The following is an 11,950-nucleotide window of genomic DNA, read 5'->3' as shown; positions in this document are numbered from 1 at the left end:
CATCTCCTACAGCCATTCACTGCAGTTCAAGCCTGTGAGATCGCATCACTGATAGCTGTGGACCCACCACAGGAGAGGGCTGGGGGACCTCACCTCTTTGCCATGTCAATTCAAAACAGAATCAGGCTCCAAGGGCTCCAAATTGTCAGGGTTCAGCTTTTCTTTCTGCAGCTGTGTGGGCAAAACTAGAAGTTTCAGGAAGTATTATTTTGTCCTTTTTTGGGTTTTGGATGGTATCTAGACATTCACAAATGATAACTAAAATGCTGGGTGATGGATTATTGCCATCAATATAATCTTGGAAATTTTTGTATGATACCCATGTGTGTTTGTAGCCATTTTATCTTCTTGGGCATAATGTCAGGTACATATCATGATTTATGCCCTTTCTCTTAGAGTGAAACTTATTTCACTGGAGTAATCACAGTTTCCAGTCTACCTTTTATCAATGACATCAACTCATTCACCAGCCTAATGCTGCATTATCCCAGGAAAATCACATTGTTGTGGTGTTACCTTTCCCCAGAGGAGGCTGAATTGCTTTTATTATTTCCTGCTTGAACAACTGCTAATCTCATTTCTGGAGTTCTTCCAGCAGGAGGACTATACTTCTGACATGATGGATTCAAATCATCCATGCCAGCATTTAACAGACTGAGATATCTTTCTTCAAGGGCAGAGATTTGATTTCCTAAAGAATATGTAACTTAAGGACAAGTGGGGTTTTTGCACAGTTCCCCATTTATTCTCCTGTTTTAATGAACTTGCCCATATTTTGAGTTTTTCTGATTCCAAATTGATAATTAATTGCACCCACAGCAAGACTCTATAAAGATTTACAACTGCTAAGTTCTATGATTCCTGTCCGTATTGAAAATGTAAATTACCCAGAATTTGTTGTTCCTGTTTTTCTGCATTAATTTTCCAGACTAACATTTTAGTTTGCTAACCTGAACTGCTAAATCATCTGCTTATGTTTAATATTCAGACTCCCAAACTTTATTGATTGTACAGGTCTAGGGCCAAGAGCTTACGAGTAGTCACAGGACAAATCCATATCATACCCAGCCTTCACCAAGGTAATGCTGTGGTTGTATCCTCAAAATACACTGAAGGGACGCTCCCATTTTGAAACTAACAAATTAAATTCCCCTGAGATTAGGCAGTAAATCTGCAGCAATTAACTTCTATTCAAAAAGCTTTCAGCTCTCACATTGAATAGAATGCCTACAACAGGGTTCCCCTGGGTCTGGGGAAAGAGAAGAGATCTGAGGATGGTGGAAGAAGCAAACAGGAGCCTTTCCCTTGACCACCAAAAGCCCCTCCCCACCCCCATCATTCCCCTTCTCCACCAGCCCTCACATAGTTCCTGCAGGGACAAATACATTCCATGTCAGCTTGCTCAGGAATCTCTAAGCAGTGCTACTGAATAAATTCGTGTGCCTCAACTTCTGCTTTTAGCTGGAGGTGAAAGGCAACTGAAAGGCAACACCCTTTCAGTTCTTGGGGAAGAAGAAAGTTAAGCTGGTTCCTTCTGCTATGAGGGACTGATCCAAATAAATATCTTAGAGAAGTAAGTGGATAGGGGCAAGTCTCATGGGTCCTGCTGTGTCTCCATTTCCTCTCCCAGTCCATAATGTGCATTTTTACCCTTAGCAGAAGGATTTAAGACATGGACCTGAGACTTAGAGTTGGCTGCTATTTAAGAGAATTTGCAAAATAGAGAAATATATTATCAGTGTGTCTTGTGAGAGGATGAAGATGAATTTAAAGGCAAAAGCTAAGTTGTTTTTTTAAGCAACTTAAATCGGATGCAAAGGGCCCAATCACATTTTTAGTATCACTTAACATATTGGGATTTCTAAAAGTCTCACTGTGCTTTTGTAACATGAATAATAACCATAACAGATTCCTTCTGGTAATGGATCTGGTCTCATGGAGGAAAATCACAGACATATGAGTAGAAAAAAGAGATTTCTTTAATTCAGATCTCTTTTCCACATTGACTGAATTCTAACAGTCCCAGTTTTTAATTTTCATAAAAAAAACCCTGCCTTTTTCCAACCTGTTCAGTCCTACTCAGTGGGAGCAGTTTGACATGGACTGAGGAGCAACTCTTCTCTTTCACTACTAGAAGGGCACATGGTCGTCAGGGCAGCGCAACAGCAAGCTGAACCCACTGGAAAAGTATATGGTATGAACAGTGAAAACTGATCCTATTTCCATTAACTTCAACACATAAATTTCAATTTGCCCTTAAGGCTATTACCCACAGGAAGTTACTAATTTTGAAGCTGATGACATACATGTTTGTAGTCTATCACTTGTGGTTTGACTATCCAAAACATAAAGCAATGTTTTCTCAGCTCAGAGGTTTTAGTGCAGTGCGAGGCCCCAAAGGGGTCTGGATTCTGAGAAAAAAACTCTGCACCCAGATATTAGGTCATTAACAATGAACTGCATTTCTAAATGGAGAGTGTGAATTATTTAATTATCCATTTAGTGGGAACATGATTGCTAAATACCCTTTAGAATAAAGTATTTAAATCAACTCAATTCTCCATGGATGTCTTATTAACTACTATTTGGTAGAAGAGTGGCTATTACTTGGGTAATAGCCACTCTTCCCTTAAAAAAAAAAACACTTTAAGGCATCACACAAATATGCATGCAGCAATGGGCAGGCAGTTTCCTTTTAGGCTTGGGCAGTCAGCCATTCATCTCTTGCTTTTTGTTTCAAGGTTAATGCTTCCTTCATGTCATAGTGGCAATAAAGTGTTTCTAAGTGAATTTATTCTTGCCTATTTATGGAAAAACAATGTGAAGATCCCAGAGATTAATTTCTTTCAAAGCTGCAGAAGTAAATACATCTGTGGCAGAAAAGTCTTGTTTTGGTCACTTGCCCTGCTTTTATCTCAGCCTTTTTTCTCTGGTCTGTTGCTTACCTATTTCCTCACCATCCTCACCTCTCCTATGCTCTCTTCTTTGGCACTTACCCCTGAATTCTGTTGGGGTGTTAATGCTTGAATCAGTGTACATGTGAAATGTATCTTCAACTGGGTACACCTACATAATACATGCTGGCCACCCTATGTATACCATATGTGCATGTCTTTTGGCCTCTGCACTTTGTTCATTTTTGTTGTTAGTTCATATCCTTAAAACTCAAATATTTTTTAAAACACATTTTAAATAGACATCTTGAATAGCGATGATTTCTTGTGTCTCAAGCAAAATATAGAATTTTATTTATTTAATTCTATTATCTTAAGAAATAGATCATGCCATATGAGAAAAGAAAGCAGCCTTGGAAAACCAACATGTTGTAAAACTCATCTGTGATCACAGAGAAAAGCTGAGCACTGCAATAAAATACAGCAGCCACACAAGATCAATTACTCTATACTGTCATTAGATGGGGAGAGTCTTCAACCTCACAGAAGAGTGGAATATTCTCCCTACTAACCACTTTGGATTTTATTTCACAGCACAGTGAACTCAGTGGGATTTTGCTTTCTGGTAGGCATGGTCACTTCTCTGCTTGCAAAAGTACATATGCAGAACTGAGTTTTCTAAACCAACTGTTTATTTCCTCAGAAAATATGATTGGGTAATTTTAGGGAGTGTTATTTAAAGTTGAAGGATCCCTTCCCTCTCTCCCTCATCTCCCTTTTCAGGGTGGCACATTTGCCTCAGGGCTCTCCAGAGAAGTGCAGCTATGTGTATGTTCTCAAAAAGAAGGTGGAGAATGAAGTGGTAGCCACAAGACCAAGGAGCACAGACCTGGTCTTGACAACCATGTGTACACTCCACTTTGCAGGGGATGAGCTGCCCCCACTGAGGCTCAGCCTGATCCTACTTCCCCCTCCCCAAGCCTAAAGCTGTGGTAGGGGTGCAGGATCACGTTCTTCCTGCAGCATGGCTGTAGCACATCCTAACTGTTTGGCATATGGGACATGCTGAGACAGCACTGAAGGGAGCCAGAGCTCACACAGCCCTTTCTCCATTGCCAGCTGGGAGCAGGTACCTCTGAGACCCCACAGAGCACTTGCAGAGCCCTTCAAGACAGCCTGGTAATGAGCTGACAGCAGTGCTGTGGGGCTGGTTGGGGCCCCAGAACAGAGCCTGGGCCAGAGATGCTTCTAATTAACAGTGGAGACAAATCCACTGAGGTCAGTGCAGAGTCAACAACACTCCAAAAACACATTTTCATTAGGGATTAACTTCAGTTGTTTGCTTTGATGCAGAATGATGCAAACTAACATGTTCCAAAGCTACACTGAACCTTAGGAACAAGGGGAGGCTTCAGCACTGGTTTGAATGTTGTAAGAAATTCTGACTGACAATACCTGGATATATGTATATTTCAGTAGAAATATGTATATATGCTGAATGTGGTTTGAGCATACCTGTTGAAAATGTAGGGGTGCAATTGGTAATTATAATATCACATTACTAACACTTGGCCTCATGCAGCTCTTTTAATTCAATTTCAATTAAAAGAAAACTGAAATTTCTTTTAATCAGTATATATTTTAATTTTATCACTTCAAGGTGAGGCATGTTTTCAGCTTATTATTATGTTAAAAGGTGGAAAAAAAATTTGTGGATAGATTAACAAAGCTGACAACCTTTCTTGCAAGGGTGGTGCAGGGACCCATGCCAAAACTGAAGCAGGATGCCTGGGGCTATTTAATCTGGCCAGTAACCTTTCAACAAACATATTTATCTAAACCATTTGGAGCAAGCAGGTGTGTGGTACTTAGTTGCCAGCTGGGGTTAAATCCAAAGACATTCAGTTTTAGAAGAGTTGAAATCATTTTTAACTTGTTACCTGTTGCTTCAGGAGCAGTGAAACCTGGAGAGACTTGCAGATCTCATGAACAGCACTGTGATTCACAGCCACCAACCTGCAGCACCTCAGGACTATACTCATTTTGCATGACACAAGGTCTCTCCAGATTTACTCTCTGAGTGTTTCGTGCAGTGAAGACCATTGCCATTACATTGCAAGGGTTCTATATTGCTAGAGTTTCGTACCGCCTTGATGCTTCTTGTAGGCAGCTCCGCTAGGCACTGACTCATCCTCACAGCAGCCAACCAACTCCAGTTCCCCTCACCCAACCTATCCACTCTTTTATAACACTCTTCTTATTGGCTACAGCTATGGCTTGTTAACATCAGGCCTGTTCCCAATCTCTAATAATTGGCTCAGCTGCAACTCCTTAATGGGGTAAGATTACTTTCTATTCTACCTTTATTTTCTTATATTGTATCCCCCTACAGAAGACAAATGGTTTTTTTGTTTCATACAGTAAAATGGTGTGAGTGTGTGTATGTGTGTGTGTTCTCATTTCTGAAGAGTTTTTTGGAGGTGAAGATCTACTGTAAAGTTAATGTGCTTAGGAAATCCATGCTGATTCTAAATTCCTGCTCCTTTACATGGGTCTCAAGTATCTCTATCAAAACTAGGAAGCCAAAAGTCAACAGAATAGTTCCAAGTGTTCTGTTGACCAGCATGCAAGGTAAGAGCACAACAGTGTAACATGGAGCAAATATCCTGTTTATCATGAGGTCAATAAAGAGCACTAATGGGCGGTCTATTCACCATATATTCAGGAGTTCATGTTCAGTAGTTAGTTTGTCTGTCCCATGCACAGCTGCTGCATCAACAGTTATTACACATAACAATGTGAATTAACAGAAAAGCACAGTATCTAGCCACTTGATTTTACATAAGTCACAGCTTATCTTGGGAGTCAACCACTACAGCAAGACGAGAACCTGAGAATGACACATGGCTCTCCATACCAAAGCATGTCCTTCCTCAGCAACCATGATACCTTGTTTGGGCATTAGCACAGTTTACTTGTGATCAGTAATTCCAGGCAGAGTGATTCAGGAAGGGTTCAGGCACATAGCTCCAAGTCCTGCTCTGTCTCTGTTTTTCCCCTGCAGCAGGGTTAGTAGATGCTTGCTGTGGAGATAGCTTGACTGACAGCACCAACATCACGCTGGCGCAGAAAGACCTGGACACTGGTTTGCCCTTTGTCTCTGACCAGGCATGTCACAGATATATTTTATGAAAAATCCTTTTGCCAGGATTTTTTCTCCAGAGAGGCCTCAGAAACAAAATGTAAACAATAATTATCTGCTGCTGTGGAATGCAACAGCTGCATCTTTGATTGGTCCATGTGAGTTCTTTCTACTTGATAACCAATCACGGGTCCAGCTGTGTTGGGACTCTGGTCAGTCACAAGATTTTATTATCATTCCATTCCTCTCCTTGCTATCCTTCTGATGAAATCCTTTCTTCTATTAGTTTAGTATAGTTTTAATATATCATCTTCTTTTATTGTAATATATATAATAAAATAATAAATCAGTCTTCTGAAACATGGAGTCAAGATTCTCATCTCTTCCCTTATCCTGGGACCCCTGCAAACACCACCACACAGGCAGACTCTTCCCATGCTGGCAAAGGAAACACATTAACTTATTCTTTGGAAATAATGCTTTCCGCACACTTTCTTTGAGTGTGCAAAAGTGGCTTGGGGCCATTCCCATGACAAGGAACCTCATGACACTGGTAGTCTGGTCTCTCCTAACCTTGGTAAATGTTCATCTCTGTGCCAGTGCAAGTCTCTGCCCTGTGTAAGGAAAAGGTAACTGATCTTGTCAACTCAGCTGGGCATCTTCATGTGTCTTTGATCTTCTACATGGTAACACACTGGTCTATTTGTATTTGCTGGACTGAATTAAAGGTGCACAAAGCCTTGGTTTACTCTATATTCCTTTCCTTTTTTTTTTTTTGTATAAATAACTCTGGATGTGTCAGTTCTTTCAAAAGTTAAATTCAAAATACATAATGAAACACTTGTTAAGACAAAGTTAAACCAAGTGGCCACAGCCACCCTGTTTGCAGGAACTGTTTCCAGTGCGTGCCTGGTTACTGTGTGAGACATTCACCTAGCACTTTGAAGGAGGGAAAAATCAAATGTTCTCCAAGGATTAGCCTTCCTTAAGTGATCTTTCTGCCCCATAACTCTTCCCCTCTGTGATGGTGGTAGGATTTGGCCCTGGGTGAGAGCCCTGCCTCAGAGCAGAACTGGCGCCTTAAAGCTGCGTGTGGAGGAATTGCAGCTCTTGATGTGAGACCAGAACATAAACTAATGGCAAGACTTTTAGCGAGGCTATAATTTCTGCTCCTATATGCTTCATTTTATGTTATCTTCAATAGAAATCAACCCCCTAACCCCCCCATAATTTACTGATTTATAATTTGTCTTGAACTAGAGCAATCCATGTGTTTCATACATTAGCTTTTATTTTGTCACTTGAGGTAGCTGAACATTTCAAATTCAGTATCTGTATTTTTATACCAATTCAAGTCTGACATGTAAAGCTGCTTTGACATTAAAATCTGAGTTACAGGGAAAGACTTGCTAAATGCAGGACTAGGTTGCACTGATTGTCACATCAGATTTTTGATAGACATTATGGTATACAATAATCTTTCTCCAAACACCTTACTGAAAACCTCATCAACCAGTGATGAATAGATGCAAATAACTCTTGAAATCTATTTTAGGAGACATATTAAAAAAAAAAGGCTGAAACACAACAAAAGCCAGAACTAAACCTGCAGAAAATCTTATGAGTGATAGTGAAATTTATCCTGTTTCTTCTATTTTTTGCATGGAACATCAAATGCCAGCCATTAAAATAGAAACTTTTATCTACAAGTAAAAAGGATATCACAGTGATTCTCTCCAAGCTTTTATGTGTAGAATTAAAATGTACACCCTGAGAGCAAGCCTCATAAAAATAGACTAAGTCCATAAAAATGGACTAAGCTTCTGCAATGGGCCTGTTGCATTATTTTCATTATTACAAATTGTTAGTGAACAAGCGATGAGCAATAATTACACCAAAATTAGGTACATAATTAATGTTTTGCTTTTTTAGTAGAATGTTTTTCAGTTGCAGGCTGAATTTAGAAAATGTGATTTAGAAAAAACAGAGCACAGTTCTGATAGATGACTATCTCCAACACATAAGCAGGCTGTGGCTGTGATGTCCCCCCTGGAGGCTGAGGCTGCTGTCATTAGTGGAGAGGCCTTGACACTCTATTAGACAGTTACTCACTAAAAAATATTCATTACATTCAAAACTCTGCCTGAAGACCTGCCTAAAATGCAACAAGCAGTAGTCTCAGCTGGTGTAAATGAAAGCAGCTTCAGTGGCTTTGTCAGGGTGTTGACTGCCTGCTCCATCTAAAACACCTGTCCTGGGTTCCCGTTTTCAGCATCTCTGCTCTCACCACCAGCAAAAAGAAAAAACTTGCTAAATTTTCTTCATTGTTAATCATTAACCTCTGGCTGCATTCCCGTCTCTAAAGCAGCATGCACCTATTTGTTTGGTATGATGCTGACATATGATGATTTTTCTACAGTAGTGTTTTGAAAGCTTCTGTTATTTTCTTAATACCTCAGGCTTTCTTATTTTATTCTGCTGCCTCAATCCATGCAACAAGTCTCCTGCTACAAAACCATGCACAGCCTGCACACCCTGCAGATGCCTCCCCCTTCCACCCTCACTGCCACCACAAGGCTGATGTGAAGCCAGTCCCAGCGGGCAGAGCTTCTGTCCTCCTCACACGAATGGGCCCTGACGGGCTGAGCCGGTTCCCACAGGCAGAGTCCCTCTGAAGATGATGCTGTCTGACAACGTGAATCAATCCAGCATTTCTTTATCTCATTTCAGAGCAGCAGGACTCCTGGGGCTGCGACACTGAAAATGTGCTGTGTGTTACCCATCCTGATCAAAACACTTGACGGTGGTCACTGCCCTGGACACGCTCAAACAGGGGCGGCCCAAGGACTGTCAGAGCCGGGGGCGCCGCGCCGAGGCCTGCTCCCGCCAGAGAGCAATCTGCTGCCTGACGAGAGAGATGCTCCCATCCCCTGCATCAAAACCTTAAGCTTTTCTTCTTTGACACAGACATTAAGGGCAATCCTGGCAAATTCAAAACCGGATCAAGTATCGTACCTCAGTGAGTTGAACCACTGTTCAACTGGCACCAAATTGCCCAGCCAGGCTGCACTCCTGGACTTCTCATGGGAACCTGTCCCCTCCAGTTGCACAGGTTCAGTAGCCCCAGGCAGCTCCTTTTCCAAACCCTTTGTGGTAGTGTAGGCTTCATATGAATTGCAACAGCTGAGCTAGTTGGCTACGCACCAACCAGGTCAACAGCATTTAAAAAATCTTTATTGTTGTTCAGCTTCCAGGCACACATACCTACAGACACATATCTGGGAACTGACAGCCTAACAAGACATTTGTCTGGCTTCTGATTCTGCCTCGAAAAAGCCTTTGGGACACAGCTATCTGCCAAATCTCAGAACAAGCATCCCTGTCCCATAGTTCTTGCCAGTTTATTTCTCAAACAGCACTTCTGCCCCAAATGTCCCTGCAATTTAAAATCATGATAACAAATGGTTGAATTAGAATAAGGTTATTGTTGCATAGAAAACCAGAATTAATGTGTTATGCAAAACAAGCAAATTATTATGAACTTGTGTCTTATTCTTTTTAACCACTATTTTATAGTGCCTTTATATGTATAGATACACACACACACACACAAACACACATTTTTATCCATTAACACAGGATGTGAACTTCAGATGCTTTGGGCTTTTGCTAACCAACAATTGTAGCTTCCCTCTAGTGGCCAATTGTTGCTTAAATGCTAGTGACTGAAGACTCATCTGCCTCTCATTATAAAAAAGATAAATCAACTTATTTTAAAAAAATATATCTGAGCTCCCCTTTTGGTAAAGTTTATGGTCATTGCCTAATTGTAATAGAACAGCACAGGCTGTTTCCTTATTCAAGCAAAACTTTGGAACCAAGCACCTGTAGTGAAAAGGACAGGAAGGAAAAACAATCTCAGTTAAATAGAAATTCTTGCTGGATAATTGTTCAAGCGATGTAAGTATACAAAAAAATTATGGTTTGTACTGCTAGAAAATAAAAGCTATAGTATTTGCTTATAGGCAGGGTAACCAGTTTTCTTGTGCTCTTCATGTGGTATTTGTGCCTACAGGCCATCATGTAGCCTAGCAAAGGCCATTTTCCCTCTCCTTACTGGAAATCAAACTCTTCCTGTCCATGCCAGAATTCTTTTACATTCATCTGTCCTCTGACTTGTCCAGAAACTTGTAACTAGCTGTCTTTTTTTTTTCCCTCTCTTCAGTTTTGTTCTTGATAATCTCTTTAAAAACGTTAATTCTGGTATTCCATGTTTGGAGACCGCATTGTGTAGGTTCTTCATCTATCAAACAGTTTGTATGGCTGCCTTGTATCTTCCTTATCTCAACAGCTAGGAGAATGCTCACTTTCCTCATATTACTGGAACACTACTAGTCAAATTCCTAAGAACAGGGAAAAGTATCTCTTCAGATTGCCTTGTCCTATACCTGCAGAACGCGGGTGCTTTCCAGGAGATAGTTTTAGCTTACTTCAAAAAGTAAGGAAATTAAAGCAATGGCCTTGTGTGTTTGATTGTCCAGCTGGTTACTACTTCCCCCTACTACTTATTATAAATAAATAATAATGTAAAAAATCAGGAAGGAGAGTGATGTCCTATTGATCTATTTTATGCTGTTTGTCACCAACAGATAGTCTGGTCTGCACCCAGCAGGCTGTGCTGCTCCACACTAGCAAGGGCTCCTGCTGCCTCTGCCATTTGTCTGTTTTTCTCTTTTCGCCATTCAGGCCAGCTATCCTACTGGCTGTTTGTCAACTCTTTCCAAGAAACCTCAGATGTTATACTTTTGCTTTTTCTCTGTCCCAGCAATTTCATTTTCACTACCTCTTCTTGCCGCACCAGAAGGCAAACTTTTCATGCCATAACTCTCTTTCATTACAGTACACATATTGCAGAATGTCTATTTGAAATATATTCTGAACACTGCCATTTGGAAAACTTCATTTTTCCCTTAGTCCTGTGAAGTCTTGAAACCCTTTAGATCTTTGCAAACACAGGGCAGAGGAGTTGGCTGCTATCCTTTCTCAGGTAAGATGTTGGGTTTCAAAACCAAAGCATCTCTCTTCTGAAGTCTTGGGAACATGGGAAATGTAGCAGCACCCTCTGGAAGATACATATCAAATACAGTTTACTGTCAAAGGTCAATGTAGTTCATTCCTCAATGTAGTGCAAGACCTGGTAATTTTTAAAAAGTTTGGCACCAGAACTGGACTGACTAAACTTTCCCTGTTAGAAAGCTTAGGTCTGGTCTGAAACCCATATTTGTACAGCATGGACAAGGTATGTTTCCTCGTCATCGCTTATATCCAAAATGTGACAGAAAGCCAGGCAGAATTAAATCTAAGCAGTGGCTTAGATTTCTGACATGATGCCATGGTTTTTTTTTCAGCTGGCAGGGAAACCACACTACCTTCTAAACTTCTTTATTTTAGTTGAGCACCTCAGGGCAAGACAAAACAGGTCAAAAGGCTGGCTGGGTCCAGGTGACAGGAGCTGTCTCCTGCCCTGCCTCTCTCCAATTTAAACATGTGCAAACCTATTACTTGCCAGCTGGCTTCAGATTTATCCGGAGGGACAAAGCCAGTGCTGCCAAATACAAAATAGCACAAACTTCTCCAAACCCAAATGAAGAATCATCCTTCAGGTATTGAACATGATCACAATTTTTTATCAGCTCATTTACATGTGAGCACAGTAAGGAATGTTGTGGGTATTTTTGCTGCCAAAACTCATGAGAACGCTGGGATGACAATTTTTCTCCTTGCTTACAGTCACAACAGATCACATCTACTGTTGATCATAGTCCTGCTGACATGTATTTATCTTGACGGTTTGATCTAAAGTTTCCACTTCTCATGTACAAAGAGCAGCCAGAGATTAAAACATGATGGCCAG

Source organism: Ammospiza nelsoni, chromosome 5, assembly GCF_027579445.1.
Source record: "Ammospiza nelsoni isolate bAmmNel1 chromosome 5, bAmmNel1.pri, whole genome shotgun sequence".
Classification (NCBI taxonomy): Eukaryota; Metazoa; Chordata; class Aves; order Passeriformes; family Passerellidae; genus Ammospiza; species Ammospiza nelsoni.
The sequence above is the reverse complement of the archived record's forward strand: the minus strand, read 5'-3'. Positions refer to the sequence as shown.